A 15,339-nucleotide genomic window follows, 5' to 3' on the forward strand; every position below is an offset into this window, starting at 1 on the left:
AAATGATGAGGAAGCAGCTTCCACTGAAGATGAACTTCCAAAGATGAAAAGAAACTACCACTAGTTTAACATTTTGCACGAGTTTTCTAATCCTGAGAAATGTGAACATGCTGTTCTGAAACCTGGGTAACCACAGCATATTTAACCATTTGTTTTTAAGACAATGGTGTGCAGGCCCAGCGCAGTGGCTCACGCCTGTAATCCCAGCACTTTGGGAGGCCGAGGAGGGCGGATCACAAGGTCAGGGGATCGAGACCATCCTGGCTAACATGGTGAAACCCCATTTCTACTCAAAATACAAAAAATTAGCCAGGCGTGGTGATGGGCGCCTATAGGCCCAGCTCTTCAGGAGGCTGAGGCAGGAGAACGGTGTGAACCCAGGAGGTGGAGCTTGCAGTGAGCTGAGATCCAGTCACTGCACTGCACTCCAGCCTGGGTGACAGAGTGAAACTCTGTCTCAAAAAAAAAAAAAAAAAAAAAAGACAGTGGTGTGCAGAACTCAGAATGGCCTCACGTATTAACTGAGGAGAATGTGCCTCCCCTGCCCTGAAGGTCAGCCAACCTGATCATACCAGTGGGCTTGCTCGGGTCTCCTGGAGAAGCTGTAAACACACAATCTCACACTGAATGTGTCAATACGTCTATTACTCTTTCATGTTTGTCTCATTGCCAAAGGCTTACTTTGATCTGAAAACATATAATTTTTTTCTTACAAAAAATGTTAAGATGTAACCTAGTTCATCCTCTTCTGTATCACAATGCCAAGGTTTCTCATTCTTTCTGATTTTAATTCCCTGCTTTCAAAATCCCTACATTCCGGCGATTTTTTTTCCTACTGTGAAAACAGAAACAACCAGAAGGAGCGAAGAGGGAGTTTTCTCCTGAATATACAGCCATCAGTTACCTGTGAGCCACAGAGAGCATTTCTGCTTTCCTGTGACTTGCACCTGGGCACAGGTGTCACTTCTGCACCACAAACTATTCATGTAAACAGCTGTTATTGGAACTTTGCTTCTGGATTGGTGAGCAAGTCATTCCTTCTAAGAGAGAAAACAATACTTTCTGTAACCTGCTTATCTAGAGCTTCCTGAATGTGCTTATCATTTCTCCTACCTCAAAGAGGTTAAAAGTCACTCATGCAGCCATGGTAGGTCATGCTATTTAAAGCAACAGTGAAAAGAGAACGACCTGGATCTTTGTGGACTCAGGAGCCTTGACTGCAGCCCCCACAGCCAACACCACAAGCACAGATCAGGAAAACTGGTGTGTGAATCATGATGTCCACTTTTCTTGTCTGGTCTGAAATCAGTGCACATTAAAACTGTCAGTTCTTGTAAATACAAAGGGCTCTGACCTCTCTCTGCCTACCTCTGAATTCAATGTCATTTTCTATTGTACATATGAGATTGTGCTTCCTGCAGACACAATTGCAATCATCCAGAGAAAAGCGTGCCTTTAATGTATGCATCAAGTGTCTTTCACATTTCCCTCTTTCTAACAAGCATCCCCTTAAGAATAATGTGACCAACGTAAAAGAAGAGGTTATGAAAACAGTTCACATGTGAGAAGGTTGCAGGCTCATCTCTTATGAAACATGTCACTATAGATCCCTCACATAATATACCCCCACTGCAAAGGGGAGGGCAAATGACATGATAAAACCTGCAAAAGAATGACCAGAAGGAATGTCTCATCTTCTACGCTCATCATCATCTTCATCCTTAGGATGCTTCCAACTAGTATTAGACATTGAGAGAAAACCACAAATGAATAGTGTATGGGTATGTGGAAAACAGACCACACCTTGGCCATCTTGGGTTAACCAAAGTCACTCTTTCATCTGATCCCCCTCTCACATATACATTCGAAGAAAAATAAGCATACAGGCACTGCTCCTTAGAACAGATTGACAAAGAACTCCTTGGGGTAGGGTGGGGATTGGGCTGGAAGTGCATAACTGGTAAGGCCAGAATGTACACATATATAATTATACATCTATTATATGTATATATATAATATATACACACATGTATGTATATACACTAGCTCTGTATATATATACGTAGTGTGTATATGGTATAAATATAGTTTGTACATACATGAAGTTGAGCTCTTTTTCTTTGACATTTACTGAAACACAAAAATGATAAACACCTCATACTAGGAAAATGATCAGAGCTTCTTGCCAATTAACCATGGACCAGAATTACATTCATCTTTGCTGTGTTCCTTTTTGTAAGAGGGGCACTAAGAGCAGGCTGGCTGGACTAGCACACTATTAGTATTCACTGCACGTCCCGTGGTTGAGATGAGCCCATGGGAATAATTTGCAACTTTTGCTAATCATTCTTTATAGATTTACCAACATATTTGCAACATCTAAGGAAGTAAAAATCCTTATTGTGACCATGAGCCATTCCACGTGTTGTTTGTGCCTCTGCCTGGATTTCCCCTTGCTCTTCTGCTTCTATCCACTTGCATCGTTTTGCATCTCAAGTACCAACCTTTATCTGATCATGTTCCTGATGTAAATTCCAAGTTCCTGATACCGAGTCTTCGTGACCTACATTTCCGGCAACATTGTTCAATGGGTGTTGAATTTTTCCCAATTCTGGAGCATTTTCTTTCTGTCTTATTTACTGAATTGCTCTATGTTTGTGTACACACACATGTGCATGGCTTCAGTATATTCCACAGTGATACGCTATCCATACAAGTGAATATAGTGACTTAGGGTCTTGATTCATTGAGGAATACTTGCATTTTTCAATAGGGAATCCTGGAATATTGAAAATGCTTTAACTTTTCAAAGCCCGGTAATTCTGGAATTTGGATTTTCAGGTTGAATAGCTTGGTGTGATGTAAGTCATTTATTTGGGCACGTGCCCATCTAACAGGCCAGTCTATGTGGTCTATTTTTATAGGCTTTTGTTCTCACCTGGGCTTAAACTATTATCATTGCAACTGTTTTGCAGACTATAAAGTCTTGTGAACATACAAATGGCTCTTGACTTTGCATATTTACCACTCATGTGACAATTCATGGATCTGTATTACTTATTTCAATGAAACAGTGCTAGCCTAATGATGCTCTTCTGGAATCTACACATCCTTAAATCTCAGCAGTAGGTTTTTAACCATGATAATTAAAGCAGGTGTTGCTGTGAATTACCTGGATCCTGAAATACTCCCTAAAACTCACCGTTGCCTGTGGTACCTGCACAGAAAGCCTGCTTGAATTTATGGCCCTGGCATGGTCACCTTTGGTAAGTCACATGGCAGAAAACCACAGGATGTACCATGCTGGCTGATTTGCTTTTCCTCACTAACTGTATATTCAATGTCTCTTTCTGGTAAGTACCAGTCAGTTATAAATCATTGTATTCCAAGTCCTTGGACACAATACTTTTAATCTAGAAAACAACCTTTTTTTTCTTTCTTGGATTAGTTATCAGTCTTAGAAATAGCAATAATTCAGTTCCTGATGCATGGTGACACATGCTCATAATCCCAGCTGCTTGGAAGGCTAAGGCTAGAATATCATTGAAATCCAGGAGTTCCAGGCTGCAATGAGCTATGATCATGCCATTGCACTTCAGTCTGGGTGACCGAGTGAGACCCTACCGCTGAAAGAGAAATAAATAATAGACCGAGTGAGACCCTACCGCTGAAAGAGAAATAAATAATAAACAGCAAGAATTCAGATATTGAATGTGCTGCCGTTTCTTCTCATGGAATATTTTGAAAACTCAAGAATGTAAAAGTTATGGGACACACAAGAAGACGAGCGCAGATCAGCTTTTCAGTGTTTGGGGCTCAGTGTGGCCATGAGCATAATCTTCACCCTCCTTCATTGCTCCTTTTCTTTTCTCTTTCACCTTCTGTAGCATTCCCAAGCTCTATTAATTCCTGCAGAAGCAAGAGAGTTGTAAGATCACCTGTTGGTGATGACTCTTCACCTCTGAGATCTCTAGGTAGGCTTCCTTAGAAAATGTTTTAAGAAGCTCAGATTCCTGCTTCCACTAATGCGGGTATCTCGATCTTTGATTTGAATTTTCTGAAACCTGTTTTTTTCTTGTACTAGTTCTGAAAAGTAAGACAAAATTTTTTCTGCCTTGAGATATATCACAGGTTGGACCCTCTAGAAGCCGACTTTGAGGGGGATATTGGTGTTTTGGATTTTTATTGGAGTTATCACTGGGCAGAGAAGGCAAGACTGAGCAGAGAGATAAGTTAAATGTCCCTTCGAACAAGACAAAACATTAGCTAACCTCCCATGGAGTTTCTGGAGTGGAAATTATTTGCCACAGTTGTCCCGAACAGTTTTGACCATTATGGAATTCTGCAACCAGTCATTGGATGCGAGTGGCCCCTGAGAACTGCATGTTATTGTGTGAGGATGCTCTTGTCAGCTGAGGCCAAGCCTGATGGAGCAGACAGCTGGGAAGGTGCATCTTTGATGGGGGATCTGAGAGGAATGGTGGAACAGCTCCATGTCTGCCACAAAGAAAGTGAGGTCCTATTGTGAAAGTACTCGGCACTTTGAATGTAAGACTTTTTTTGCTCTCTCAATAAACATTTGCTATTTTCTTTATGTCATAATATAATTAGTGAAGCAGTAATGAGTAGGTAGAACATAGAGGATTTTTAGGGCAGTGAAACTATTCTGCATAGTATTATAACGATGGATACATGACATTATATATTTTCCAAAATCCATAGGATGTACAACACCAAGAATGAACTCTAATGTAAACTATGGACTGTAGTGAACAATAAGATATCAATATTGGCTTAGCCATTGTAACAGATGTACCGCAGGATGTTGATAGTGGGGGAGAGTTTGTTTAGGTTTTGAGTATTCAGGGAGCATTTATTAGTCTGTTCTCACTCTGTCGATAAAGACATACTTGAGACTGGGTTATTCATTAAGGAAAAAAGGTTTAATTAACTCACAGTTTCACATGGCTGAGGAGGCCTCACAATCATGGCAGAAGTGCAAGGGGCATCTTATCATCAAGCAAGGGAGAGCGTGTGCAGGGAAACTCCCCTTTATAAAACCATCAGATCTCATGAGACATACTCACTATCACGAGAACAGCATGGGAAAGATCCACCCGCATGATTCAATCACCTCCCAAACAGGTCCCTCCCAAGGGATGTGGGAATTGTGAGAGCCACAGCTCAAGATGAGATTTGGGTAGGGACACAGACAAAGTATATCAGAGCATATGGAAACTCTGTACTACCTACCCAATTTTCTTATGAGCCAGAAACTGCTCTAAAAATAAAATCTTTCAAAAAATGATTTAAAAAATGGCAAGGTGTATCTAAATACAACAGACTAAAAACAGCATTGCAATCATGAATTTGATTTGCTAATGTGAAATACACAACTTTATGACTGGAAGGGCATGCATGAATTTAGCCATGTTTCTGATTTTGCACATAATGTTCTTTTGAACATTTGTGCAAAGGACAAGTGTATAAAACTTAAACATGACCAGGCAAACAAAAATCACTCACCCATACATCAACTGTGTGCAAATAAGAACACCTCTATGGTCAGGAGGTTTAGAAGATGGAGCTTCTTCCTGTGGGTAGGAAGCAAGTGTAGCACTTGATAAGCTGGAAAGTCCTGGCAGCTTTATGTAATGGACAAACTGCAACCATATGGGACGCAGACTAAATCAAATTCACTTGGTGACTTCTGTATTTATATCATGAATCACTCAACACCAAAGCTTCTGTGGTTCTTGGTGTTCTCATAGTCAACCTCTATTCAACCTCAGCCACCCACTTTCAGTAGTGTTGAGAGTGACCAGTAGCTGGGCCATTTCTAAATGTTCACTTGAAGAATCCTGCATTGTCAATGAGAACACATAGACACATGATGGGGAAAAATACACACTGGGGCCTGTTGGAGAGGGGAGGAGGCGGAACAGCAGGAAGAACCGCTAATGGACACTGGGCTTAATACCTTGGTGACGAGATGACCTGTGCAGCAAGCCATCATGGCATACGTTTACCTATGGAACAAACCTGCCCATGTACTCCTGAACTTAAAAAAAATTAAATAAGAGAAGAATCCTGCCTTCTCAGTCTCATTTCCTGCTCTTCCAGCTGGGTTTCTCCAGCTATTCATCAGTCTCCAAACCACTCATTCTCTCACTTTTTGCCGTCTTTACATTTGCATTGTCTTCTTGCCCCAAGTTGAGAGCTCATGGTTTGGACATAAACCACTCCTGTGAAAGCATTTTTAACGTCCTTACTCATTTGATTATTGTATTCACCTTCCAATGCAGAGTCCACTTAATTATCTTCTTACAACAAACAGCTGAACATTGTTGAAAAAAAAGCTCTCAAAATCATTTCAATTGACCTTGCTTGAAATTTATAATCAAAAATATCAAATAAGCACTTGGCATGTGCCAGATCTTTCTACAAGAAGAGGAAAAAGACAAAAAGGGAGAGAGGAAGTGAGAGCTAAAATAAGGAAGAAACAAAGGATAAAAAAAAAAGAGGAGGAGAAAGAAGAAGAGGGGCAAGTCTTTTCTTCCTCCACACTGTAAGCATTGCTCTCTGCTGGCGGAAACACTGGGTCTTTTGTTGTCCTCATCAGAATAACAGATAAGCATGAAGAAGAAAGAACACCTTTTAGGTCATGCTGGATTGATTCAATCTAGAAAAGATGATGTACTGTTACTGAAAGGAATAATAGACCATGAATGACCACTGTGGTAGATAAAAGCAAATTTATTTGCAACATGCCAAAAAGTTTATTGGTTTGAAATGACTTCTGGAACCACTAACTTGACAGAGGGAAAACAAATGGCAGCTGTACCATGCCCGGAGTTTGCATTTCTTTACCTCCTCGGATTTGTTCTTGGATTTGCCAAGCACTCGTCCTATTTTTCACATGTTTTGCCATCACCTGTCATATCCCCTGGACAGTTTGCAGAAGCAACAAAATGTAGACTAGGGTCATGGATTAGGAGTCCAGAAAACATTTGTCGAACATATGGCTTAAATTATTTTTTCTGTGTCTGGAAAATTAGGAGGATTCTAACCTACACGATACACAAAGAATATAGGCACAAGTATTTCCTGGTAAAGTCACAGGAAACTGTTACTCCAACATCATATTTATTTGTATAACATGCTGTAGATATGTTCAGGTATTTAGAAAAGCCTCATGTCATGGGACAACTAGATAGTGTATGCCGGGAGAGTCGTTCAGAACAATGTCTGCAACCAGCCAAGAGTACCCAGTGCAGATGTGAACACTCAAGAAATATTGAATGCATTCAATGAGCCAACTGCAAAATCAGAGTTGTCTCTTGTAATGTAATTAATTTAATAATTTATCTATAGGATATTTTGGTGCAAAATCATTTTGTTATCTTACAAAGCATCATAACACTTCACACAAGAGAACATTAGTTGACAATAAATAAGAAGATAAAGCAAAAGAAAATAAAGACAGGAAAATAATCTCTAAAAGTTAAAAAAAAATAAGTGTAATTTATGGATTACTGGAAAAGTTTTAGATAAAGTTAGTAGCACTTTGAATATTATTTGAAATTATAAGAATTAGTCTTAGATTATTTTTCTGATAATTCTTAAGTTTCTATAGTTTGGTTGTTACATTTTCTGTAATCTCTTCTACAGAGATTCACGTGAGACTGTTAAAAACAGAGTTGCAGGCTGTCATAGCTCAGTACGGGAAGGAATCACCTCCGGAATTGTCTCCTAGGAAGGTACGTCTGGTCTGATTTGGGGAATAGTTTTCTCCTCTTCTGTATGTCTAATTAGAATGCATGATTTTTGCTTTTTAAGGAGGTCACATATTAAAATTATTTTCACCATTGAGTGTGGTCGTAATTTCTGAAAATAGTGACAGTCATCAAACAAATTCTGCTGAGAAGGTTTCTGATGACAGCCAGCTGAAGAACATGGGGTGGATTTTCAAAGCCATGATAAAGGATCATCATATGTAGCTAATAAGATGACTGCAACTGACATTTCAAGGAAAAATTCCAGAAACTTAAAAATACAAAGCAGCGTCATCAGGACACAGCTATGATTTCTGCGGGTGGTCTCTTGGAAGGGGTTCTCGTGATGCACACATGCTGCTGTGTTTACCTGAAAACGTCTCTGCAGGAGCGGCTTTAGATTAAGGAGGAAATAAGAAGGAAGAGCCGGTGAACCCTGGACCAGGAAAAAGATGTTAAAAGGACAGTGCTGGGAAAATTGATGACATTTAAAGACAGACTACAGATTGTATCCTATTATTGCATTAATATTAAATTCCTGGTTTTTGTGATAAAGTTGTGGTTATGAATGAGGAGGAAAACCCTTGTTAGAAAATACACACTGTGTTATAAGAGGGAATTAGAGACGCAGGGTGAGAGTGGCTTAAAGTTAGCCTCGAACAGTTCAGAAATACAATGTACATAACGTGTAGCTCTGTGTGTGTGTATATACATGCATCTGTATGTGTGCATATGTGTTTATGTGCATAGATATATAGATATATATAATGAGATAGAGAGGAGATGGAAACTAATGAAAACAAATATCGAACATTGGTGAATATGCATAAAACATGTTTAGGAGTTCCTTGTTCTATTCTTGTACCTTTTCTGTAAGTTTGAAATTATATCAAAACAAAAGTTTTTTGTTTGTTTGTTTGTTTGTTTTGAGATGGCTTTTGCTCTTGTCGCCCAGGCTGGAACGCAGTAATGAAATCTTGGCTTACTGCAACCTCTTTCTCCCAGGTTCAAGTGATTCTCTTGCTTCAGCCTCCCAAGTAGCTGGAATTAAACGCATGCACTGCCACACTTGGCTAATTTTTATATTTTTAGTAGAGACAAGGTTTCACCATGTTGGTCGGGCTTGTCTTGAACTCCTGACCTCCAGTGATCCACCTGCCTCAACCTCCCAATGTGCTGGGATTACAGGTCTGAGCCACCATGTCCGGCCTCAAAATAAAAGTTTAAAACCCCAAATAACAAGAAGAAGTAGTCTTTGTGTGTGAATGTACATCTGTGTGTGTCTGTGCATGCATAACTCATGTGTGTGTCTAATTTGATAATACAAGTCATATATACTTGCACATAAAATTGGGAAAATAAAAGCAAAATCTATACTCTCAACATTTTATTCTATCTAGTCACTGTTAGCACAAATTGAGCATCCCAGAGTCGAAAAGCCAAAATCTGAAATGCTCTAAAACTCAACACTTTTTGAGCCTAAATACGACCCTTTAAAGGAGATGCTGCTCACTGAAGTCTTTCAGATTTTAGATGTTCAGATTTGGGATGCTTAACTGGTATGATGCAAATATTCACAAATCTTAAAAAATCTGAACTGCACAACTGGTCCCAAGCATTTTGGATTATGTACAGGTTCCAACCTGTACATTAGGTGGTTTCTTCTAGAAATTAGATAGATAGATAGATAGATAGATAGATAGGTAGATAGATAGATAGATGCTTTGTTTTTGAGATGAAATCTTGCTCTGGTGCCCAGGCTGGAATGCAGTGGCATGATCTTGGATCACTGCAGCCTTGATGTCTCAGACTCAAGCTATCTTTCCACCTCAGCCTCACGAGTAGGTGAAACTATAGGTGCATGTCACCATGCCCAGTTAATTTTTGTATTTTCTGTAGAAACGGATTTTCACTACATTGCCTAGGCTGTCCTGAACTCCTGGCCTCAAGTGCTCTGCCTACCTTGGCCTTCCAAAGTGCTGGGATTGCAGACCCGAGTCACCACACTTGGACTAGAATTTTTATAAATTATAGATGGCTTAATAATTTTGAGATTTTAAAAATTAATTTCATTCCTGGTATTTTTATTTAACATTTTTCTTAAAGTTTTTTTTCCATGTAGTTAAATATTATGCATAATTCTGTGAGGAGGCAAAGTATTGCTTACTTGGGATCAGCTACATTCAGCGAGCTGCCCTGCTGACGCATGTTCTGGGAGGCAGGACCACGTGGTGACAGCTCACAGCCTCTGAGTCTGCTGACCTGTATTCTGAAGACAACACTTCCTGGCTATTGCGATGGTTAAATTTAATATGTGTCACCTTGGCTGGATTATGGTGTCCAGTTTTTTGGTAAAATTCCAGACTAAATGTTGTTGTGAAGGTATGTCTTAGATGCAGTTAATATTTTCAACGAGTAGACTACGAGTAAAGCAGACGACCCTCCTTAATGTCAGTGAGCCTCAGCCAATGAGCTAAAGGCCTTGCGAGAAATAGACTGTCTGCCCAGGTAAGAGGGGATACTGCCTTGGGGGCTCCATCCTGCGGGTCTGCTCTGCCCACTTTGGGGTTGCCAGCACCCACAATCATGTGAGCCAACTTCTTAAAATAAATCTTTATGTCTGTGTCTCACTGTCTGTCTGTCTCTGCCTTTCTCTTTGTCTGTCACTTTCTTTTCTCTCTATACACACAAACCCACGGAAGCATTATCTATCTATCTATCATCTATCTGTCTATCTACCTATCTACCCATCTATCATCTATTCTTTTTTACTGGAGAAACCTGGTTAATACAGCTGTGGACTTCAAGTAACTAGTTAAACATTTTTTGCCTAATTTGTTAATCTATAAAATAGAAATAATGAATCTATTTACCTCACGGAGTTGATACGAGAACAAGATGCATCATGCCTTTAATGTGCTTAGAAAATATCTAACTGACCTCATAGCTCACGGGTGTGAGTTATTATTATTACAGCTATTTTAGCTCTTCATTTCCAGCATGGAGACGGTATTTATAACATTAGAATATGCATTATTGTGCATACATCTTCCTATTAATTTCTGGACTATTTCTTTAAAATATATACCAGTGTCTAACCAGGGTCAGTTCCAAATCCCACATGCTGTCATTTTTACCACCTGTCTGACATCCGCCTCATTTCACCATTACTAGCTCTGTTGCCATTCCTCAAAATTAGCCATGCACTTCCCTGTAGAAATTTGTTATTTTTGATCATGTCTCCTGTCCAGAAGCAAGGTACTACACAGGTGCATTTATTTTAGTTACATTATAATGGCTGTTTTCTTTTAAGACCATTCTAGATACTGGATGAAACAGAAGACTCATAATTTCCCCATTCATAGACTTTATTTTTTGTGATGATTTTGACTGATAAATCTGGATTACATTGTCTGGCTTAGCTTAGAAATACAAAGACATACTCAAGTTTTCACAAATAATGGGGCTTGGTGTATGAAGAGAAGCAAGTAACAGGATGCTGTCTGTGAGCGGAGTGGCCGGGCCCGGCGGGCAGATGTGGGCATGTTGCTCAGGCAACCCTGGCCTTTGATTTTGCTACGAGGGGGTTGTCTCTTGTTCTTCATGAACACACTGGAGGATCTGGGGAATCCACCTGCCTCCCTTCTCAGGTTGTCTCTGCTTATCCCTGGATCCTCCTCCCCTACTTATCATCTGGTCTTTGGCTTCCTCACACCTTGACTCTGGGTTCTTCCCTGTGAGCGTGCTCCATCCCCTGCGAGGGTGTTCCATGCCCTGTGAGGGTCCTCCATCTCCTGTGAGGGTGCTCCAACCCTTGCAAGGGTGCTCCATCCCCGCCTGTGTGCTCTATGCCCTGCGAGGGTGCTCCATCCCCTGCAAGGGTGCTCCAACCCCTGCAAGGGTCCTCCATTCCCTGTGAGGATGCTCTATCCCCTGCGAGGGTTCTCCATCCCCTGCGAGGGTGCTCCATCTCCTGTGAGGATGCTCCATCCCCTGTGAGGGTGCTCCATCCCCTGTGAGGGTGCTCCATCTCCTGTGCAGATGCTCCATCCCCTGCGAGGGTGCTCCGTCCCCTGCGAGGGTGCTCCATCCCGTGTGAGGGTGCTCTGTCCCCTGTGAGGGTGCTCCATCCCCTGCGAGGGTGCTCCATCCCCTGCGAGGGTGCTTTGTCCCCTGTGAGGGTGCTCCATCCCCTGCGAGGGTGCTCCATCCCCTGTGAGGGTGCTCCATCCCCTGCAAGGGTGCTCCATCTCCTATGCAGATGCTCCATCCCCTGTGAGGGTGCTCCATCCCCTGTGAGGGTGCTCCATCCCCTGCGAGGGTGCTCCGTCCCCTGTGAGGGTGCTCCATCCCCTGTGAGGGTGCTCCATCCCCTGCGAGGATGCTCCATCCCCTGATACCTCCACTCTGTCCACAGAGAGGCTCCCATGGGGACCGACTGGCAAAGGATATAAAATCTCAGTTTGTCAGAAGGAATAAGTTCAAGAGATAAATATTATACAACATAAAGACTAGAATCAATAACAATATATCATATTCTTGAAAATAAATGTAAATTTTAAGTATTCTCACAAAAAATAGTAAGTATATGAGGTAATGCATATGTTAATTAGCTAATTTTAGCCATTCTATGTTGAGATATTGTAGGTTCAATTCCAGACCACAGCAATAAAGCAGATATCTCAATATAGAAAGTCACACATTTTTTTTTATTTCCCAATACATATAAAAGTTATGTTTACATTATACTCTATTAAGTATACTATATTAATATGTCCTCTATTAAGCATGAGATAGCATTATGTTGTTAAAAACAAGGTACATATCTTAATTAGAAAATAATTTACTGTTAAAAATATTCTATGGTCTTCTGAGCCTTCAGTGAATCATAATCAAGTTGCTGGTAGAGAGTCTTGCTTTGATGTTGATGGTTGCTGACTGATTGATGGTGGTGGTGGCTAAAGTTTGAAATGGCTGTGAGAATTTCTAAAAATAAGACAACAATGAAGTTTGCTGCATCGGTTGGCTCTTCCTTTTATGAAGGACTTCTCTGTAGCACACAATGCTGTTTGACAACCTTTTACCACAATAGAACTTCTTTCAAAGTTGGAGTTGGACCTCTTAAACCCTGCTTTATCAGCAAAGTCTATGTCATATTTTAAATCCTTCATTGTCATTTCAATGATATTCACAGCATCTTCACCAGAAGTAGGTTTCAAGAAACTCTTTGCTCATCCATAAGAAATACATCCTTATCCATTCACATTTTATCACGAGATTGCAGCAATTCAGTCACATCTTTAGACTCTACTTCTGATTCTAATTCTCTAGCTATCAAATATGAAGCTCCCTCCTCCAGTGAAGTCTTGAACTCCTCAAAGTCATCCATAATGGTTGGAATCAACTTCTTCCAAACTCCTGTTAGTGGAGTTAATGGAAGTTAATATCTTGACTTCCTCCCATATGAATGACAAATCTGTTTAATGACCTCTAGAATATTGAATCCATTCAAGAAGGTTTTCAATTGTCTTTGCCAAGATCCATCAGAGGGATCACTAATCTATGGCAGTTACAGTCTTACAAAAGGGATTTCTTTTATAATAAGACTTGAAAGTTGAAATTCCTCCTTGATTGATGAGCTGCATAATGGAAGTTGTGTTAGCAGGTGTGAAAACAAGATCTCCTCACACATCTCCATCAGAACTCTTGGGTGACCAGGTGCATTGCCAATGAGCAGTAATATTTCAAAAAGATTTTTTTTTCTGAGCAGTAGGTCCCAAAAGTGGGCTTAAAACATTCAGTAAAGCATGCTGTAAACACATGTGTTATTATCTAGTCTTTGTTTCTCCACTTTAGAGAACAGGAAGACTAGAAGTATCATAATTCTTAAGGGTTCTAGCAATTTCAGAATGATAAATGAGCATTGGCTTCAACTTGAAGTCACTAGCCTGCATTAGCTAATAATAAGAGAGTAAGCCTGCTACTTGAAGCTTTGAAGCCAGACATTTGCTTCTCCTCTCTAGCTATGAATTCTGATGTTGCGTCTTATTTCAATAGAAAGCTGTTTCATCTACATTGAAAATCTGTCGTATACCATAGCCACATTCATTGTTGGTCTTAGGCAGATCTTCTGGATAATTTCCTACAGCTTCTCCATCAGCACTTACTGCTTCACCTTGCATGTTTCTTTTATAGAGATGACTTCTTAAATCTCATGAACAAATCTCTGCTAGCTTCAAACTTTTTTCTGCAGCTTTACGCCTCTCAGTCTTCATAGAATTGGAGAGAGTTAGGGCCGTGCTCAAGGGAATGAGGTGGCTGCTTTGATTTTCTGTCCAGACTATTACACTTCTCCAGGTCAGCAATAAGACTGCTTTGCTTTTGTGTTTTTTGTGTGTTCACTGAAATACCACTTTAAATTTCCTTCAAAAACTTTTCCTTTGCATTTGCAACTGGGCTATTTGGCACAAGAAACCTAGCTTTCATCACATCTCAGCTTTCTACATGCCTTCCTCAACAAACTTACCCACTTCTAGCTTTTGATTTAAAGCAAGAGGCATGCAACTCTTCCTTTCATTTCTACACTCAGAGTCCATTTTAGGGTTATTAATTGGCCTGCTTTCAATATTGTTGTGCTTCAGGGATAGGGAGGCCTGAGGAAAGGGAGAGAGATGATGTATTTTTCTGTTCTCACACTGCTGTAAAAAAATACCTGAGACTGGGTAATTTATAAAGAAAAGGGTTTTAAATGGCTCACTGTTCTGCAGGCTGTACAGGAAGCATGGCTAGGGAGGCCTCAGGCAACTTACAATCATGGTGGAAGACAAACGGGAAGCAGGCATGTCTTCACATGGCAGAGCAGAAGAGAATGTGAAGACAGAAGTGCTACATACTTTTAAACATTCAGATCTCCTGAGAACTCACTCATTATTATAAGAATATCAAGGGGAACGGCAGGGCGCGGTGGCTCAAGCCTGTAATCCCAGCACTTTGGGAGGCCGAGGCGGGCGGATCACGAGGTCAGAAGATCGAGGCCATCCTGGCTAACACGGTGAAACCCCGTCTCTACTAAAAATATACAAAAAACTAGCCAGGCGAGGTGGCGGCGCCTGTAGTCCCAGCTACTCGGGAGACTGAGGCAGGAGAATGGCGGGAACCCGGGAGGCGGAGCTTGCAGTGAGAGCCAAGATCCGGCCACTGCACTCCAGCCTGGGAGACAGCGTGAGACTCCGTCTCAAAAAAAAAAAAAAAAAAAAAAGAATATCAAGGGGAAAATCCGCCCCCATGATCCAATCACCTCCCACCAGGTCCCTCCTCCAACGCTGGGGATTACAACTCAACATGAGATTTGGGTGGGGACACAAAGCCAAATCGTATCAGCTGGAGAACAGTCAGTGAATACAGCAGTCAGAACACACACAACATCTATGAATTAAGTTTTCTGTTTTATGTGGGCATGGTTCATGATGACCCTAAACAATTATAGTAGTAATATCAAAGACCACTGATCACAGATCACTACAACAGACTTAACAATCATAAAAAAATTCGAAATATTACAAGA

The 15,339-nt window shown here is 40.7% G+C and overlaps 1 long non-coding RNA gene across 2 annotated transcripts in view; it reads left to right on the forward strand.

Annotated features, from left to right (window-relative positions):
* LOC117063046 overlaps positions 1–15,339 on the forward strand; it is a 53,912-nt gene that overhangs the window by 23,250 nt on the left and 15,323 nt on the right. For both annotated transcript variants that reach the window (XR_004428694.1, XR_004428693.1), the window contains exon 2: positions 7,672–7,760. This is a non-coding gene — a long non-coding RNA (uncharacterized LOC117063046). The remainder of the gene's footprint in view (positions 1–7,671; positions 7,761–15,339) is intronic.

Source organism: Trachypithecus francoisi, unplaced genomic scaffold (assembly GCF_009764315.1).
Source record: "Trachypithecus francoisi isolate TF-2019V2 unplaced genomic scaffold, Tfra_2.0 Lachesis_group17, whole genome shotgun sequence".
Classification (NCBI taxonomy): domain Eukaryota; kingdom Metazoa; phylum Chordata; class Mammalia; order Primates; family Cercopithecidae; genus Trachypithecus; species Trachypithecus francoisi.